Source organism: Lissotriton vulgaris, chromosome 5, assembly GCF_964263255.1.
Source record: "Lissotriton vulgaris chromosome 5, aLisVul1.2, whole genome shotgun sequence".
Classification (NCBI taxonomy): Eukaryota; Metazoa; Chordata; class Amphibia; order Caudata; family Salamandridae; genus Lissotriton; species Lissotriton vulgaris.
This window is the reverse complement of record NC_141693.1, coordinates 1,809,290,293-1,809,310,706: the sequence shown is the minus strand read 5'-3', so window position 1 is coordinate 1,809,310,706 and position 20,414 is coordinate 1,809,290,293.

The following is a 20,414-nucleotide window of genomic DNA, read 5'->3' as shown; positions in this document are numbered from 1 at the left end:
ATACAGTATACACAGATACATACACATCGACTAATGGCAAAAAAGGAAATAGGAGCACATAATGTAGCGCAAGTCCAGGGCTATGACACATTAAGGCGATATAAGAGGTAGCAGGTAAATAGAAAGGAGGGATTGATCTAAGGTAGGTGGTAGTGAGTCCTCAGTATGAGGCGTTTGATAGCTAGAAAGAGTTTTACTTTTTTCTTGAAGGTGGATGTGGATGGGTTGCATCTGATTTTAGTAGGGATACAGTTCAACATTTTTGGGGCTATCCAGAGAAGGATCAGATATAGGTTTTCTGTTTTTCTAATTTTCAAAGCTTAAGACGTAAGGAGCTAGTGCATTTGGAGGGTCTGTTCCCACCAGATAGGCTCAGTTTCTAGGTAGGAGGAGGTGTGGTGTATTGCTTTGCGGCTCATACGGGCAATTTTGAGATGTGTCCTAGCTGCGAAGGATAGCCATTTTAGTGATTGAAGGTCAGATGTGATATAATCATGTTTTTAAAAGCCAAGATGAGCCTAGCTGCAGCATTCAGTGTAGCCTTTAATGGTGCAAGTGAGGTTTTCAGGAGGCCCACCAGGGTAGTGCTACCGGAATCCAATTTCATTAGCACAAGTGCATGTACCACAGCTGTGAAGTCTGCCACAGGGAGGAAAGATTTTAGTTTCCTAAGAATGTCCAAATGATGCTTAGCTCCTCTAGTGATGATGCTGATGTGTTTCTGCATGGAATGGTCTTTGTCCAGGGTTATACCTAGGGATTTTGCGGAGTCGATGATGTGTGGGGTGCAGTTTAATGCAGTAAGAACAGAGAGACAGTCTTTGGCGTTAGGAGTGGAGGTCAGTGGTGCCATCAGAAAGAATCCAGTCTTAAGTGCATTGAGTTTGAGGTGGTTAAGAGTCAGCCATTCTTGAGTCTTTGTCAGGGTGATTTTGAGGGTATAGATGTCATCAAGGGAGGTGATTTTCATGTAAAGTTGAGTGCTGTTGGTATACATGTGGTAGGAGGTGTAGGACAGTTTGAGGATTTCAGTTAGGTTAGGTTAAATAGTATTGGGAAGAGCATAGATCCTTGGAGTATTCCCAGTGACAATGGAGATAGATCGGAGAGTGTGATTTATTAAAAGGTGCTGGAATCTGTTGTGAAGAAAGGAGGAGAACCAGTCAGGCATGGTGCCGGAGAGCCCCATCTGTGTTCTAGAAGGTTTATAAGCATAGCATGATTGATAGTATCAAAGTCTGCGGACAGGTCCAAAATAATCAAGAGGCAGGCCGAGTGAGCGTAAGCCATCATCGGCAATGTGGACCATGGCCATTTCAGTGCTATGACCCGATTAGAAGCCAGATTTACAATGGTTGAGAAGTTGGAATTGCTCATTGTGCTTATGATGCTGTGAGTATACACTTTTTTTTCCCAAGAGTTTGGCTAAAGTAGTGATGTTGGAGATGGGGTGGTAATTGTTGAGGTCGGATTGGTCGGAGTCTGTTTTTTTAGGATAGAGGTGATCGAGCCACTTTTTAGGCCGTTGGGTATGGAGCCTTAGGAGAGTGAAGCATTGATTTCCCTAGTCCATAGTGGGAGTACAAGGTGGATGGACTCCTTCAGGAGTTTGGAAGGGATGGGATCGCAGAAGCGTTTGGAAAATTTCAAGGAGGACAATAGATTTAGGAGGCCATTCCCCTTGAGGGTTTTGAAGCGAGACCAGGTGGCCTTATTTTCGGGTGAAATGGGGGGATGTTATGGGCAAGATGAGGATCTAGTGGGTAGTGGTACGGGGTGAGTTTCTGTGGAAGTAGTTTAATAGCAATCTGGATCTCATTAGAGATGTGCATAGTTTTCTCAGTAAAAAATTAGGCAAAGGTTTCCCCGTTAGGTAGTAATTTTGATAGATGAATAAAGATTAAACAAACAAATGAGTCATTTAGTGCATTTTTATAAACATAATATTCTTTCTCAAACCTAATTTTTTCGACCTGGTTGCATATAAGTAAACCATCTGACCCTAAAGTGTGTAAAGGACTTTTTTCCTCAGTAGATAAAAATATTCATGTTTTTCATCCTTGAATGCATGGTGGGGTTAAGAAAATGTTTGTGAAGCACAAATATTTGCGAGCTACTTAGACAAAATAAACAAAAAACACAATTGTCCGTTAAAGTCTGACCTTTTGAATGATATTTTCCGTCTCAGTCATTTTTCGTGGTTCGGTAAAGTACTTGTATGTAGATGTTAATGTACTGTACAGTTTAGCTGGGGATGCGCTCCAATGCTCTTAAGGTCAGTTGGCTGGTGCTGCTCACTCACCCTAGTGATAACTTTGACACCCGTAAATCATCTCAGGTCTTGCGCTGTATTCAGAGAACGGAGAGGTAGCGCGTGGGTGTGTAAGTCCAATGGTGGAGTCAGTGGAGAGGCAGCGGGCGGTGATCAGGAGAGCACTCGTTTAACGGCACACCTACGTGCCGAAATTTGAATTGAAAATGCTTCACTCGTAGGATCAGAAACAGTTGTAGTGGAGTGCCTTAAGCTTTGCTGACTCTATGGACAGCCATCAAAGGCAAGCAGGTTTGGACAAGAAGAAGTTCCTTCAGCCGACGACTATATCATATGCTGCACAGGTCCGAAGCGGCGTGGCCGGAGCACGCTCCTCCCGCCCAAAACAGGTTGTCATAAACACCCGCCCGGAAGTCCGTGCACTGATGGGCGTGCTTGAGGCGGGGCCCTGCCCTCCCGCACCTGGATAAAAGGTGCGGGAATCCAATGAAGCTTCCTCTTGTTCCGGCGCTCTGAAGGCTGCACCACTCGTCGCTCCTGAGCCCTTAAGGGAACAAGCTGCACTTTTTTGAGAACTTGTAATCTTTGTTTTTCTCTTTCAGTCATCAAGGCGTAGCTGGAAATCGAGTCACTTCCGTGAGACAGGTCGTGCGGATCGAACGCATAGATGCCTGGCAAGAAGTCAGGAAAGAACTCCGAGATGGAAAGGATGCTGCGCACGTTGGTGAACCAAGTGGCGGTGATGGACCGAAAATTCGGTAAAGTAGACCGGCTAGACCGCGGTTTGGCGGCCCTCAGGAAACAGGTGGAGGCCCAGAATGCCCCCTCGGGACGACATAAGAGGGTCATAGGACCGGCCTTGCCGAACGTCACGCCAGGGGATAAGGGTAAGAAGAGGAAGGAGAAAACGGGTCCAAGCGAGGCCCCAGTTCCGGTAGAGACTCCACCAATTCCAGTAGCGCCAGCGGCCAGCCCGGTACCGGGACCGGATGGGGGGTTGCCTATCCCCGTGGTTATCACACCATTGGGGGATGACCAGATGCCCCCGGAATTAGTGTTTCAGTTAGCGGCAGTGTTACCGTGGCTAAAAAAGGGAGCGGGGGGATCCGCGGCTGCGGGAGACCCGGCCGAAGAGGCCAGAATAATTATCGAGCAGTTGCGGCAGGCAAGGGATGCCGGGACAGCGAATGTGCCTTCTATTTCCCCACAGGTGGTGAAGGTGGTCACGGCTGGCAACCAGGAGAAAGCAACGGACGCGGCGGGAAGCGCGGCGGAAGCCGGTAAGAGATCGTTACCAATGGTGGGGGAGGGCTCGGTACCCTCAAGGCGGGAAAGTTTGGCTTAACATGTTCCCATGGTTATGAAAGAGATGGTGTGGGCCAACAAGTACATAAACATGTTTTCACTGTTGACTGATCACCGAGAGTTAGAGTATGCAAAGACCCAGAAGGATTTATGGCACCCCAGTGTATGGCGGGCCAAGATGGGGGAGTTCAGGGTCGATGAGACAATGATGAACTGGATCAGGGCCTTTTCTATCTTTGTGGCGATTATCGCAGAACCTTCACCTGATGTGTTGAGTGACTTGGCATGTTATCAGAGCAGGATCACGAACTTCCATGCGAAGTATGGAGGTGATGAATGGAAAGGCTACGATATGGCTTTTAGAAAAGCGAAGGAGTTTAACGAGGCCTTGACATGGGATTGTCTGGATACAGTATCATGGCATGCGCAGCTCTTGCCAGGATCAGCGAGTAGTTCAGGGTCGAGCACGAACGGGCCCGGGTATTCCCTCAGAGACAGTCACAGCCCTTTCGTGGGAAGGCCAGGGGGGGGAGTCTCAGCCTAGATCGGGCGGGAACGGAACCAGGCGAGGAGTGTGTTGGGGCTTCAATAAAGGCACATGTAACAGGCCCCATGGAACGTGTAGGTTCCGGCACGCATGCTCGGGCTGTGGAAACTCCTCACACCCGGAGACGAGTTGCCGATCTAAGGCCAATGGCACAGGAGGAAAGGGGGGGCCCAAGCAGGATTGATACGGTACCCCGGAAGAAAACGTCTTTGCTCGTGGATATCTTGGCTTTGACCCCTTGGCTAAACGATTACCCTGATCATGCGTCCGCCGGGACTCTGAGGGATGGCTTCTCATATGGCTTCAGGATCCCGGCGGGCAATTTTCGTGGGAGCGCCTCCTGTAAAAATCAGCTGTCCATTCAACACAACCCAAAAATTGCCGCCAAAAAGATAGCGAAAGAGGTTAGCTTAGGGCGAGTGGCAGGACCATTTGGCGACCCACCAGTGGCCGATTTTGTGTGTTCCCCATTAGGAGTGGTTCCGAAGAAGGACTGGGGGAGTATAGACTCATTCACAATCTATCGGCAACGAGGGGTGCTTCAGTAAACGAGGCGATTGACCCTGAGGTGTGCTCAGTGAAGTATGCATCGTTCGATGACGCAGTAGTACTGTTGAATCGCCTGGGCCCTGGTGCATTGTTAGCTAAATCAGACATTGAATCTGCATTCAGGTTGCTCCCGGTACATCCTCAAGACCAGCGCCTGCTGGGTTTCACGTTTCAAGGGAAATATTACATGGATATGTGCATGCCAATGGGTTGTTCAATTTCGTGTTCCTATTTTGAAATGTTCAGTTCGTTTTTGGAATGGGTGGTCACGAAGGCCACAGGGCACAAACATGTGATGCATTATCTTGATGATTTCCTCTTTCTTGGCCCAGCGGGCACTCAGGACTGCGCGCGGGCATTGCAGGACTTCTGCGTGCTCATGCGGGGTTTCGGGGTTCCGTTGGCGCCAGGTAAGACAGTAGGGCCGACTACCTCCCTCGAGTTTCTGGGTATAGAACTAGACTCGGAGGAGGGGTGCTTCCGTTTGCCGATGGAGATGGTTGCCAAGTTTAGGGCTTCCCTGTTAAGGTGTCTCCGGACGGAGAAGGTGACCCTGCACCAGTTACAACAGACAGTGGGTCAGCTTAACTTTGCATTGAGAGTGATACCGATGGCTCGCCCTTTCTCTCGATCCATTGCGCAATCCATGGTGGGCCTTAGGGAGGGGCACCACCGCACAAGACTGTCGGCAGAGGTCCGCCAGGATATGCTCATTGGGCTGGCATTCCTGGCGGACTTCAACGGCCGAGTAGTATGGAGCAAACCCCCAGCCTCGTCGGTGGAACTCGGCTTATGGACCGAATCGGCGGGCAGCGTGGGGTTTGGTGCAGTCTTCGGAAACCGGTGGTCGGCACAAACATGGCCGGCGTGGTGGCGAACAAGCGGCCTGACGAGTAACATTGGTTTCCTGGAACTATTCCCCATCTGGGTGGCTCTGGTGGCATGGCCGGAAGACTTTAGGGACCGCTCGGTGGTGTTTTGGTCAGATAACATGACAGTGGTCTAGTGCATTAACCAGTAGGCAGCACGCTGCAAATTGATCTTACGACTGTTGAAAGAGATTGTATTGCGATGCATGAGATTGAACGTACAGTTCAGGGCAAAACATGTGCCGGGTGTACTAAATAATGCAGCTGATGCGCTCTCTCGTTCTAAAGTGCAGTCTTTCAGGGATTGTCTACCCTCAGCGGAGCTAGTGGCGGCACCTTTCCCCGAAGCACTATGGCAGATCGGTGCCCCGGACTACAAAACCTTGTGGCAGCCAGTCTAGCGCCCAGGACGAGGAAAGCTTATGAAGGGGCGTTCCGTTCATACTGCGCCTTTCTGGGCCCGGTAGGGGAGCATAGATGGGGGCAGGACGAGTCCTTGCTTCAATTTTTGGTGGCATAAGGAAGGCCGGTCGGCGGCAACCGCCAATAGGTATAAGGCCGCCATATCATTTATGGCACAGCTGCACGGGATAAGGGACCCGGCGAGCTCCTTCTTAGTCAGGAAGGCTCTCCGCGGCTGGCGGCGCCTGGAAAGTCGCAGACAGGATAACAGGCACCCGATTGGGTTTGATAAATTGACCACCTTACTGGCGAAACTGGACGAAACATGCTCCTCGCCCAGTGAGGTAATACTATTCCGAGCAGCTTTCACATTGGCATTCTATGGGGCCCTGCGGGTGAGTGAACTTGTGGCAGGGAGTAAGAAAGATGTGGAAGGAGGTCTACGCAGGGATCACATCCAGGTAAAGGGGGATTCTCTGCTGATCTCGATAGCCAGGTCAAAAACGGACCAGGAGGCCCTGGGGAATAGTGTGGTGTTGCAGCGTGCTCTGGGGAATCCCGGTTGTCCAGTGAGGCATGTGGAGGCCTACCTGAAACAAAGGTTGACAACATGGGGGGGGGGCCCTGCTTAGACATATGAACGGCACCCCATTGACGAGATTTCAATTTCAGAGGGTGCTGGCAATTACGATTGCAGCAGCGGGCTTGAACCCGTGTGATTTTGGGACCCATTCATTTAGAATAGGGGCTGCTACAGAAGCTACGGCTCGGGGTCTGCAGGCAGACAAGGTGAAACAATTAGGCCGTTGGTCCTCGAATTGTTTCAAGAGATATGTGCGACTGCACATGTTGTAAAAGACTGATGAAATGCACTCACGCTTGTTGTCTTTTGTTTGGATTACAGTTTCGCGAGCCTGTGACGCGGGGCGAAAATTGGGATCGGCCCAGCATCAGCTGACCAACGGGAAAGGATCACGGAATGTAGATCAAGTGGTCTGGGTCGTGGGCCACTCATACGTGAGGCGTGCCGGGGACATATTCAAAGCAGGTGATGCGATTCACACATCTGAGGAATATGGGTTCAGAGTGACCTTCCATGGGAAGGGCGGCCTCTGTATTGACCGATTGCAAAGTTTTGTAGAGGAACTATTAGGGCGGCACAGGTCACCGCCATCTGTAGTCATAGTGCACGTAGAGGGCAATGACTTGGTGAGACTGGGAAGACGGGTGTTAGTTGAGCACATACTGTCTGTAGTTAGCTGGTTAGCCAAAAGGCTCCCGGGATGTACGATTGCCTGGTCCCACATGATTCCCAGGAGGTTATGGCGGGGAGGTTTGTCTATGACAGAGTTGAACCACTCAGTAAAGAGGGTCAACAATAAAATTGAGAAACTGTTTCGCTCTGCTCATCTCCAAAGCATTTCTTATGGGTGTATCAGGGGCGATCACTGTTATTCGACTGTTGGGGTGCACCTGTCCAGGACTGGTAATGACTGATAGGAGACATTGTAGCTTGGCTAGTGGGCTTGAGGAGACATTACCTATAGGAGTTGTGGGGGGGCCAGATAGTCGGTCAACTATCTGGCCTGTGGCGGTAAGGTCATGATCGGTGAGCAGTGATTTCAAGGTCCCTAGGGGGGGCGCCACACATTATGGATGGGAGCGCACGGGGGGCGGCACCCACTACGGATGGGTCACCTAGGGGGAGACGGCCATAGGCCCCTCCCAGGGGGAGACGGCTATATGCCCCTCCCACGAATTTCCCGGGGGCCGGATATCCGCTCCAGCGGAAGAGAGTGTGGGGAAGGGGGGGAGTCCACGCTGTCCTTCTTACGGATACCTCGCACACGAACTCAGACGACCTTAAGATGGCGTCGAGTGAAAGGGGGCCCCCACGATAAGGGAAGTTACAATTGGCGGCGAGGGAAAGTCCTCTGCGCATGCGCCACTCACACCGGGAGGGCGGGAAGTTGGTGATAGGGATCTGACACCGGTTAAGACCTTGCCGTTGGCCCTTAATGGTAGGTTGTACAAATTCAAATGTAAGGATTCCTTGCCTGTTATTAACGGACCTGCGTTTGGAGAACTGAGGAGGGAGCCGAGGGAGCCTGCTGTCACTTGCCTGCTTCTGCTGCCACGACTCGCCGGACCCGCTTCGCGGGTCCCGCTTCACGGCTAGGAGCGGACTTCTGGCATTTGGAAGGGGTTTGTTTGATCACCTAAGACCGGCAGGGCTGCGAGTGTGTAGCGGTGGACTCCAAGCTCCAGGAGTCCCCGCGCGCCCGTGTCCACCTGGGCTGCTCTCCCTGCCGGCTCCGCCCCCACCTGGAAGGATATAGCGGCGTCCCGCCCGGACAACAGTGGATTCCTTGCCTGTTATTAACGGACCTGCGTTTGGAGAACTGAGGAGGGAGCCAAGGGAGCCTGCTGTCGCTTGCCTGCTTCTGCCGCCACGACTCGCCGGACCCGCTTCGCGGGTCCCGCTTCGCGGCTAGGAGCGGACTTCTGGCATTTGGAAGGGGTTTGTTTGATCACCTAAGACCGGCAGGGCTGCGAGTGTGTTGCGGTGGACTCCAAGCTCCAGGAGTCCCCGCGCGCCCGTGTCCACCTGGGCTGCTCTCCCTGCCGGGTCCGCCCCTAGAGACCAATTAGTCAGCAACAAAAGGGAAGCGTCATCCCCGCTGCGCGGGAGCGCGCGGGAGGGCGCCGGGAGAAGCCCGGGACAAGGGCGGGACCGTTTGTGGCCGTTCGTGACCAGGAGTGACCGGACCGGGCCACCCCTCTAACCTGTGTGAGTCTCCTTTTGTAAGGACTATGGCTGGCAGAGACAATAGGATCAAATCCTCCTTAACTGGTAGCCTGTCAACCACCGGAGGTATGGAGAAATTCCTCATAAGGGCTAATAATATTATAGACAAGGAGATAGTCATACTGGAAAAGCGTTTGTCAACTGAACTCATCTCCCTTAAACGCTCATCCATAGGACCCCTTGCTAACGCTAAAACGCCCAATAGAAATAGCGATCATTCTGCTATTACGGAGACAATATCCCCGCCTAGAGAAGATCCTGGCCCCTTGGCTACCCTGGTTACCACAACTGACATTGTGGCTGACCTTAACTGTGTCCCCGTAAGCAATAATGTCTCCCTCTCATCCCACCTTGATGTGAGCACTACAGAGAATAAGAGCCAAGGGGAAAGAGAGGGTGCAGTTAGGAAACGGAAAAGAGTGTATAACAAGAAAGAAACTAAAACGGGAAGGGCTGTAAAATCTGCTAAGGTGCGGGAGGTGCCACCCCAGACCACCAGTAACCCCCCTGACGTCCACCTCCCGAATAGAGAAATATCCATGGAATGGGCCGTGGCCTTACTTAAATCAATCATATCCCCATTAGAGGCTAAACTGGATAGGCTATGCTCCAGAATATCCAATGTAGAGAAAACATCTGCCTCCATTTTAGCCACCCTTGGTAACCTCCAGAGCCAACATATCCCTCCGACTATTATAACCCCTTTGATCCCCGCTCCTCCCAACCCGCATTCGAATCAACTAAATATCCCCCCACCGAATACCTGCATACCAACCCATATCCCCCCTCAGTCCAATAATCCAACAGCTGATAATGTGGCGAGTCAACAACCAAGCCAATCTAACCCACCAGCCCATACGGTTGAGGGAAACCAGGGAGCACCGAGTGAGGTACACAATACCCCTAGACCTAGACGGCCTGATCTTCCACCGGAGGCTAATCGGTTTACTGTCATCTTAGCCGGAGTACCACCACTAGAAACAGGGGAATCAGAAACCTTTAGCTCCCTGAAAAATAAAGTAATAAAATGGCTCAACTGGAACAGACCACTCCCGGGCCACTTACACAACAAAATTATTATGGTCAGGAGGGTTCCTTGGATAGGCAAGACCCCTAAAAACATCAATGGGGACTGCCTAACCGTTAGTTTCAGAGACCCCCGCACAGTATCTCATATATGTGCAGGTTTCAATAGATCCTTTGATTCAACCATCCAGACCCTTCCTGTTTCCTATTTCTTTCCACCAACTAACACTCGCTACCAGCCGAGAAGAGGGGACTGGACCGTTGTGGAACGGAGGGGTAGGCAACGAGCGTATGATGCCAGACCACCTAGACAACCTCAATACGCACCCCAATTCCACCCCTTCACGGATCATAACCGCTTTGGTTGCTTAGATGGCCTAGAGGGAGTCGACTGACTACACCCCGTCTCTTCCTCCTCCGTCTCTTCCTCCTTGGAGCCGACCCATGTCCTAGCTAACTCTGATGCCTTACCTACGGTTCATTTACCAACCCCTATCCCAGCTATCCCCACCAAACCGGTCCAGATTCCACCCGTTATGATCCCTACTACACAATGCTCGGAAACCATTCCCATCACTCATACCCCAGCTACCCCCACTGAACCGGACCTGATCCCTCCAGATATGACCCATACTACACCTTCTATCTCAACTACCCACACTAATACAGTACAGGACCCAAGGCTAAAGGGATATTCATTGGCGAGCTGGAACATTGCTGGGTGGCGGCAAAAAGTTTCAGCCCTGGGTTGGAGGGAACACATTGTGGACTTTGACATTTTATGTCTGCAAGAAACGTGGTCAGTGGAAGATATTGTCTTTGATGGTTTTGTTTCATACAACTGTAATGCGGTAGAATCTGCAATGGGGAGGGCCAAAGGGGGATTACTGATTTTATTGTCTGTACACCTCCCTATACACATAAGGAAAAGCCATATAGTGGGGTCCCATTCGCAAATTTTGGAAATATCAGTAGGCAGGGACAGAAATTTATTGCTGATTAATCACTACAATAACATCTTTGACCCTTCCAGTACCACTGTAGTAGACGAACTCGAATCTGTCTTGGATTCCATTCTCTGCAATTCGACTGTATCCTATGATATTGTTTGGGGGGGAGATTTTAACATCAGAACTTGCCCTTTCTCATATTCAACTACATGTGGATACGATGGGGAAAATGGGGAGAATCTACTACACTTTTTACACTCTCCATACGGCACTTCCCTTAACAACCTGATGTTAAAATCTGATGTATCCATCCACCAACATGCCCCTGATAATGAGGGTAACCTGGCGCCCACCTTCACGGGGAGAAACACTACCTCTATCATTGATTTCCTGATCATTTCCAACCGGGTAGCTCCCCATTGTTCGGTCCCACAGATCTTAGATCTCGGTCTGAGTGACCACAATGCTCTTACTATGATCATATACTGTGAGCTCCATAGGGATGTATTTTCCGGTAGGGTTGTTGACGACATTATCCCATGTAGACCAAATGGGACTCGCATCAAGTGGTGTGGGGAAAAATCAGAGAATTTACATTGTAGGGTGGTGAAAGCTGGCCTAAATACGATACTTAGTTGCCTTGATACGGAAGCCCCCCCAGAACAATCTGTAAATAACTTTGAGAAGTTGGGTACCATAATTAAGCAAACCCTCACCACAAAGAAGGCTAAAACTAGACGGGATACACAGGGTTGGTTTAACCAAGCATGTACAAGGGCACTAAAAGCCCTTAAACTTGCCCTCTCCACAACCCCGAGAGACAGGGAAGCGGTCACATCCCTGAGGGCCAATTACAAAAATGAGCTCAAACTCAGAAAACAAGAACTAAGAGAAATAGCCTGGGAAGATCTGAGCAAAGCTGCAGCTCTCCGGGACAGCAAACTATTCTGGAGTACCATCAATAGCCCATTCCTGCAAAAAGAGGAATTCCCTGTTCTCACTGCCCAAGTTAGTGAAGATGGCTGGGTGTCCCACTTCTCAGGGATCTTTGATCCTATTGGAGAGTCCATTGCCAATTCTAATTCTATCTGCATTACCCCAGTTGAAACTCCGAGAATCACGATCCATGAGGTGGATATGGCAATAATGAATAGTAAAGGGGGAAAGGCTCCAGGCCCAGATGGGGTACCAATCGACCTATACAAATTCGATCCAGCCCTCTGGAGCCCATTATTGACCATAGCTTTTAACGCTGCTATGGATAACAGGACTCCCTCTACCTGGGGTGAATCCATTATTATCCCAATCTATAAGAAGGGGGATAGAGGAGAGGCTAAGAACTACCGCCCTATCTCCCTTCTGGATTCCTCACTAAAAATCTTGAGTAGGGTCCTGTTAGCACGTTTGGAAGATTGGGCCCTAGATAACCATATTCTTGCCCCATCCCAATATGGCTTTAGAAAGGGCCTTGGTACGATTGAACAATGCATAAACTTGAACCTTTTAATAGGGAAGTATACCAAGGCCAAGCCGGGATCACTATTTTTGTGTTTCGCAGATCTTTCAAGCGCATTTGATCTGGTCGACCATGCCCTGTTATGGACAACTTTACTGGGTATGGGAGCCCCCCCTGATATTATTAATTTTTTAGCCACACTTTACTCAAATTTATCTGCCCAAATCCGCTATGGTCCAGAGGGGGAGTGCCACGAAAGATTAGAGTAAGATCTGGCATCTGACAGGGATGTGTATTGGCCCCGTTGCTTTTTTCGCTCTTCATTAACTCGGTTGAGCAAGAATTAAAGCAAATCCATGCTGATGCCCCCCAAGTAGGAGGCACCCCCATACCGGTATTACTCTATGCCGACGATACGGTCCTACTTTCCAGGACCCCTATAGGCCTCCAAAAACTGATGGACGGGTTCTATGATTTTATACAGAGAAGAAAACTTAAAATCAATAACTCCAAAACGTTTGTCATGGTGTGTGGGAAAAAGCTGAAACTTTTTAAACCCTTCTGTTTTAAGGAAAACCATATTGAAACTGTCACCAATTTTTGTTATTTGGGTGTTACTTTTAATGACAGAGGATCGTGGGCTCCAGAGGAGATTAATGTCAAAGCCAGAATGGGGAAAGCATCCTCAGGCGTCTTCCGCTTTGCCTCTAAAGTAGGAAGCCGCCGTATTGTTGACATGCTGACTATATACAAACACAGATGTACCTCGATAGCATTGTATGGTTCGGGGGTGTGGGGACACTGCAATGCCAGGGCCCTGCAAATTGAAGAAAACAAGTTCATCAAACGGCTGCTTTGTCTTCCCTCCTCGGCATCTACTGTTTTAACTCATTCGGAACTAGATATGGATTACCTGTCCGATCTTACCGGACTAAGGCCATTGCTGGTATGGAAATCTATTTTTACCAAGACGGAAACTGCCTTTACCAAAGACATCATCAAGGACTGCTTACTCTTGGATAAAGTTTTAAGAATCCCATGGTTAAAATATGTAGTTTCGACTGTTAAGGACCTGTTTGACATGGACTTATGTAACGACCCCACCTGTTTGAATTCTTTAAGCAAACAGGAACTAAAAAATGACTATCTTAGGGCGAAATTGGATGTGCGAAGTTATGCTACCAGAGAATATTCCACACATATTTTTCACTTTTCATTGAAAGATGATAGTCGTGGTATTCCTATGTACCTTAATGTTATCCACAGACAGTCTCACCAGTTTGTTCTCTCAAGATTGAGATTAGGTATAGTACATAACCTGGTTGCCTTCCCAACAATGAAATCTCACCCAGTTACTCCTTGTCCATGTGACGGTTTTACCAATCAAAGCACATCGCACTTTTTACTACTCTGTCCTTTGTATAAAGCGCAACGTATTTGTTACCTCAAGCCTATGTTCCTTAAATATTCCATGTATACCACAGGTAACGCCATGAGGCTTCTTTTCTCACTTTCAAGCCCTGATATATGTTTTTTACTGCCACTTTTATTCTGAAATCTATTAGAGCTAGACTTAGTATGGTTTTCCCGTAAATTTATGTGCAGCAACCCCCACACCATGTGACAAGGTTATCCCTGTTCATCATTTTGTGAATCATGTATATGTAATGTTTTAACTGTATACTTTTATGATGTTTTTTAAACACTCGAATAAAGTTATAAACTGAACTGAACTGATGTAATGCATTTATCAGGATGCTAGACTCGGCTAGGAAACCTTTGTATTAGAGATTAGTTAAGGTTAGCCTGAAAAACCTGTCTTTATCAAGATGTAATTGAAGTTGAATTTGTACATGATTCATGAAACGTTTTAATTTAAAGTTTTAAATTTTGTTTCATATTTTAATAAATACGGCCGGGGGGGTCGTGAGGCCCCCCTGCCTTCCAAAAGCTCAAATCTGTGTCGGTCTCCTCCCATGGGGAATTGGTGTTGGGAGGGGTGGCGGGCATCCCGGCCCATATATTCTATTCTTTCATTAAGACCATGCGGTCTGTATGACTGTAATTTCATGATCCAAAAGTTCTCTTTTCTTAATAAATGTTTGTTGTTGTCTCTGACTTCTTTTTTAACCACTGTTTCCAAGATCAAAAATCTCAGTTGAGCAACATTATGTTTATGTTCCAAAAAGTGTGTGGCAACTGACAATTTCATATTACCAGTCCTGATATTAGACTTATGTTCATTAATTCTTAGACATATCTTCCTCTCTGTTTTCCCCACACATATTTTACCACAGGGGCATTTTAATAGATAGACAACGTTTGTGGTTTCACAGGTGGTAGTTACTCGAAGCTTGATATTATAACCCTTCATCGGATGGTTGATGGTGGTTCCATGAATGATGTTATTACAATTTCGGCAATTTAAATTCCAATTCCTTGTGTATGCAAAAATTAGGGGTTGTGAAAATGCGTGGTTGAAATCTGGCTCCGTCGCTAACATCAGCCAATGTTTTTTTTGATTACTAGATGTGGAAAATCTTGACACCACCACATTCCTTTTTTCTTAGTTGGGCTTAGAACTCTCTCCGGTGGGGTTGATTGACATTTCTTAATGCCTTATTCAATGGTAGATGGAGGGTACCCTCTGTCTGTGAATCTTTTTGCCATTTCCATAATCCTCGAGTTCGCCTTTTCGGTGTTTGATACTATTCTTTTAATTCTCATCATATGCGAGGTGCGTCAATGCGTTTTAAGCGATGTTTGATGGTGGCTTGAATGGTGCAGGATGTTGTTTCTGTCTGTTTTTTTAAGATAAATGTCTGTCTCCAGACCTTTTGCTGTTTTACGAACAAGTACATCTGAGAATATGATCTGTGTGTCTGATATTTCACTGATAAATTGAAGATGTGCATTAAACGTATTCCATGTTTCAAGGACAGTTGTGACCTCTTCTTGTGTGCCCTTCCACAACATGAAAATGTCGTCAATGTATCTATGATACATTACAATATGATCCTGCCAGTCTTGGTTAGACAAAAAGTGCTGCTCTTCAAATCTTTCCATGACGAGGTTAGCTTATGAGGGCGCCATACAATTTCCCATAAATGTACCGTTCAATTGGAGGAACCACTCCTCCTTCCATTGGAAGTAACTATGGTACAATGAGAAATGAACCAATTCCATGATGAATACTTGCATTGTTGTCTCCAGGTTTGAGTTAAGTAAGGTGTGTTCCACTGCTTCCAGTCCCATATTATGAGGAATCGATGTGTAAAGGGCTTTTACAGCAGCTGTACATAGTATGATGTTATTTTCTGTTTCTTGCCAGCTTTTATTGTGAAGCTTATGTAAGAAATCGGTGGTGTCTTTTAGATACGATTTCATTTTCTTGACACTTGGTTGGAAGTACCTATCGACAAACTGGCCAACGGGTTCATGAATGCTTCCACATGTTGAGACTATGGGTCAAAATGGTGTATCTGTGATGCTCTTATGAATTTTAGGTACCATGTAGAGTACCGGACTTTTCGGATTCTGTTTCAAAAGAAAATATCTTGTTTTTTCTTGGATGGTTCCCATCTCAAATGCTTTGTCAACTATGATCTTCAATAGTTTCGAGAATTCATTGGTGGGGTTGTTGTCCAATTTCATACACGTGTTACTGTCCATGATTTGTTCCCTAACTCGGTTTTCATAGTGTTCAGTGTTTATTATTATTAGGGCTCCGTCCTTATCAGGTTTTTGAAACTCTAAGTTTGGTTTTTTTGCCAATTTTTTAAGTGTACTCCAATCTTCTTGTGTGATGTTTCCAGCCTTCTTCTTGTTGAATTTAATTTTTGCAAGATCTTGTTTAAACACATTTTCATACAAATTCAAGGTTTTGTGGCTGGTTGGAGCCATATAGGTACTTTTACTCGTTAATCCTAATAGTTCATCTTGGTCTGTGTTAGGCCTTTGATCTCGCGATACATTGTCGAAGAAGTTTTGAAGTCGAAGCTTTCTCATTAGTTTAAACAAACTAATTTCGAATTCCAAAATGTTACTATCTGTAGTTGGGACAAATCAGGTACCTTTTTGTAATAGTTTTGATTCTTCTGATGTCAATTGATAATCTGATAAATTAATCACTAGGTTTCCTTCAGTGTTTTCTTCTTGTCCCGTTTTGACTGTATGGTGCTTCTGGTATTCGGATGTTCCTTTTCTTTATCCTTTTCCCCTTCTGGGTCGTCTCCTGTTCCTTGGCCTGACTCTAAAAAAGGCTGTCCAGGTGTAGGCTGGAGTTGTGTCTCATCCCGAGCTTGTGATCCTGTATCTGATGGACCCATTGTTCTGACATGGGGGGCTCTCTGTGGTGGTCTCTCAGTATTCTCACTACCAGACGATAATGTGTCCATGCTTTGCGTGTAGGGACGATTCCTTCTTTTTTGGGCGTATACCTCAGCCCATGTATACACTTCCCCTAGTTTATAATCCAATGTGTCTCTTTTGTATTTCCGTATCTTGCGCTCATTGATTTCCTGAGTGTTTCGACATTTGAGTATTAATGTCTTCTAGAATTTTTGACCATTCCTCTGCTGACATCATATTGGTTAATTGGTCAATATGTTGGATAATTCTTCAACGATCAGTAGTATCAGGTCTAAAGAGCATTTGTTAAGAATTGCATACCACCATTCCTGAAAACTTTTAGCATTCTTACAGAGTGAGGGTTTCAAGGCGATGCGCAATCCACGGGGTATTCGTTGTGCCCTATGATATTTAATAAGCGTACTCTCATGTAGTCATTGATTTATCTCTCGTTTTGACATTTATATTAACTGTTTGATGTTTTGCTCTTTAGATCTGTTTGTTGATGCTTGCGATGTTTCCTCTTGTATCAGAGCGTAGATCCTGGTTGCTGCATCTTCTCTGAAAGCATATGTTTCAACTCTTTGGTCTGTGGTTTTTGTTATCTCGTCATAAGATGACATGGTATGCTACTGGCTGCGGGCGGATCAATATAGGTATGTATTCAAATCAAAAAGCTGGTGCACAACCTGTACATTAAGTGGATATGTGGTTAAGACTCTTCAAATAGTTTTTTGTGTTTCTTTTGGTGCTCCTTGGGGTGACGTTTCCGTCCTGAAACGTCACCCTATGGAGCACCCAAAGAAACACAAAAAACTATTTCAATAGTGTTAACCACATATCCACTTAACTTACAGGTTGTGCACCACCTTTTTGATTTGTCCTCTTGGGCAACATAACCCTTACTCATCCCCAGTTATGGTGTTCCCCCAGCCCAGGAGCATGCAGATGAATTACCCCACATGTGAGCTGCTATCAAACTCGACTTTCTTCTTCAGCATACACTAACACGCTGCACATTACATCATGCTTCCCATTAACCACACCCTAACCCCTCCCTGCATATTATTTGTTTCCTCTTTAGAGTGCTCCCAGAACCATAAGGTTCCTATTGCACATGACATCAATATGCTACATACACCCCTTTAACGACACACCTACAGGGATCCTACTGAAAGTGGAGCACAAGCATGCCTGTTTCCTCCTGACTGCAAATACGCTTGCAAACAAGCCTGAAGGCCTTGCTGAAACACTGCTGTCCTTTCTTGATATTGCAGTTGATCTTACATGTGTGGAGGCTCCAAGTCAACTCAGAAGGTCCAGAGAAATAAATACAGTGCTGTTAAACCCTCTCTATCCCTCATCCAAGATCAGAGGAGAGTTTTCCCAAGTAATGACTGCTACAAGATTAGGGGCCCCATGTAGGTAATCCCAGATTACCGATTCTTAAATACCAAAGCATACCGATTCGGGATTTAAGAACTGGCAATCGGGATGTAGGTAATTTTACCAATTTAATTACCGAATCGGTATGATTCGGTAATTACCGAATCAGTTGCCATTCATTCCTATGGGCCTGGAGGCCCATAGGAATGAATGTCAATTACCGAATCGGTAAATACCGATTCGGTAATTGGGGGAAACATAGAAGGGTGGCAGGGCGTCACTTTGACACCCTGTTGCACACCTCAATTGTGCATGGGTGCAATTGTGCATGGGTGCACATGTTGGAGACATACATGCCCTTAGGGCATGTATGTCTGCAACATGGCACTGTTTTAAAAGCAAAAAAAATGCTTTTTAAAGGGTTTTCATTATTTACCACCAACTTCTAGTTGGTGGTAAATAACGAATTCTTAAACCCCTGTAGCACTGATTACAGTGCTACCTACACGTCAAGATACAGATTCGGTAATTTTACAGAATCGGTATTTTACCGATTCTGTAAAATTACCGATTTGGTAAAATTACCGAATCTGTATCTTGACATGCCCGTACATCCCAAACTCCAAATACCGGTCGGTAACAGCCGAAATCGGCCGTTACCGATCGATATTTGCCTTCCTACATCTGGCCCCTAGTGAGCAGAATGTTTTCTCTGAATTGTTTTAACATTTGCTGACCCTGCTGCATGGTTTCAGCTTCTCGTTTGCCTTTATGCTAAGTAGATCAAGATGACCTGATGTTTCATTGTGAACCTTTTGTGGGGTGGCACAACCTTGTTGTGTTCCAGACATTGGTGTCTCCCCTTCATCATCAAGTCTGATCCCACAAGTGTGTTACTGCTGAGCTGTAGCATCTAGGGCTGACAGGACTAATAGGACATAATCCTCATCTTCATGGATACTGTAACTCACTGAATTAAAGTAAAATATGCTCAGCATCTCACCTGCAGTGTATGGTTGCATTGCATTACAATTGCCAATAGATTTTTTTTCAGTTAATTTTCTTTGTTTGCTATCAGTTAGATTGTTACAGTAAATGTTTGCACACAAAGTCAATGGAAACTAGTTGTAAAGAGAAAAAACAAAAGTCCTCTATTTTGCTGTGTTATTGACTGGAGAGCAATTCTGAATTGTGGACGTTCGAGAATATTGCTTGAAGTAGCCCTATCTTATAAACACTACATTGATAAACTCTGCTGAACCCCTGCTGCTGCCGTAGTTACGTCGCCTCATCGCGTTGCACCATGTTCTCGTGCATACGCGCTCGCCCACGGTGATCGAAGCCGCGAAACGCCTGTTCTGGGAGTCAGAACCAGGGGGAGAAGATCAGGAACCTGCGGCGCGGTTTTCCTGCAGGACTGCGAGCTGCAGGACCGACCACAGGGGGCCCCGAAGTCTCCTTCCTCTACTCAGCGACCCGTGTTGCTGGATTGCAGGGTTCTTGTTGGAGGAGTTTGGGGGAGAGACTGATGGGAGCCACAAGGGGCCATAGGTGAATGTTTGGAGGCAAACAAGCCCTAAGGGAGGAGCGTCCCTGGAAAGAGGTCCTCAGATTTGTCCGTTTGTGGACATTGTAGCTTTTGAATTGACATTGTAGTCTATGAAGGTCTCATTCTAGGGGCATTTAAGGCAAAAGAGGCCATAACAGCAAGAGTTGGGCATTAAAGATATAATTTCCTAAAGTGAACTGTGTTGGAAGAAGTACAGCTCGGTAGTCAGGTAGGTGGTTCAACAGAGGTAAGTGGATTAATTTTATAAATTTAATGGTTTTATGGTATGTTAGATTCTAAGAGTTTGATAACAGGGGCACGAGGCACTGAAAACAGCCTATTGGGCTGAACAAAGAGTGGATTTGCTGCTGATAAGAAAAGTGACGCTCATATTTGAATTCGGATCTATTAGAAGCCATCAAGGGAAGGGGATGGCACCAAAAAAGCTTAAAGCATCTAAGGAACCACCGGTGCTGGAGCAGTCAACTGCGGAGCACAGAGTAACAAGGGCCAGTATTAAAAGCCGGAAAGATAGGGCCAAAAAAACGCTGGCGAGAACCACAATAAAGAAACCCACTGGGGGGGGGACGTGCAAGTTACGCAAGCTAAAAAAGGTGCAGCTGCCTCAAAATTACTGAAAGACTTGGTTGGTAAACATTTCAGAAAAATAGGCTTTCCAGGAAAGGCTGCAGACCCCGGTCAACAGTCTAAGGATGGATCTTTGGACCGTAGGGACGAGCTACCGCTCCATTTCAATGGATCTGAGGTGGGCCATACCCTATCTGATCTTACAAACTTAGGTCAAAGTGAGCTAAGCCTTAACCCTCATCTCTCCTCGTCGCCACGAATATTCACGAACAACAAGAGCACGATACCAACAGTGAGGAGACAAGTATGCCCTGGGATGAGGCAGCGGATATAGATCTAAGCACTAAAATGGATAA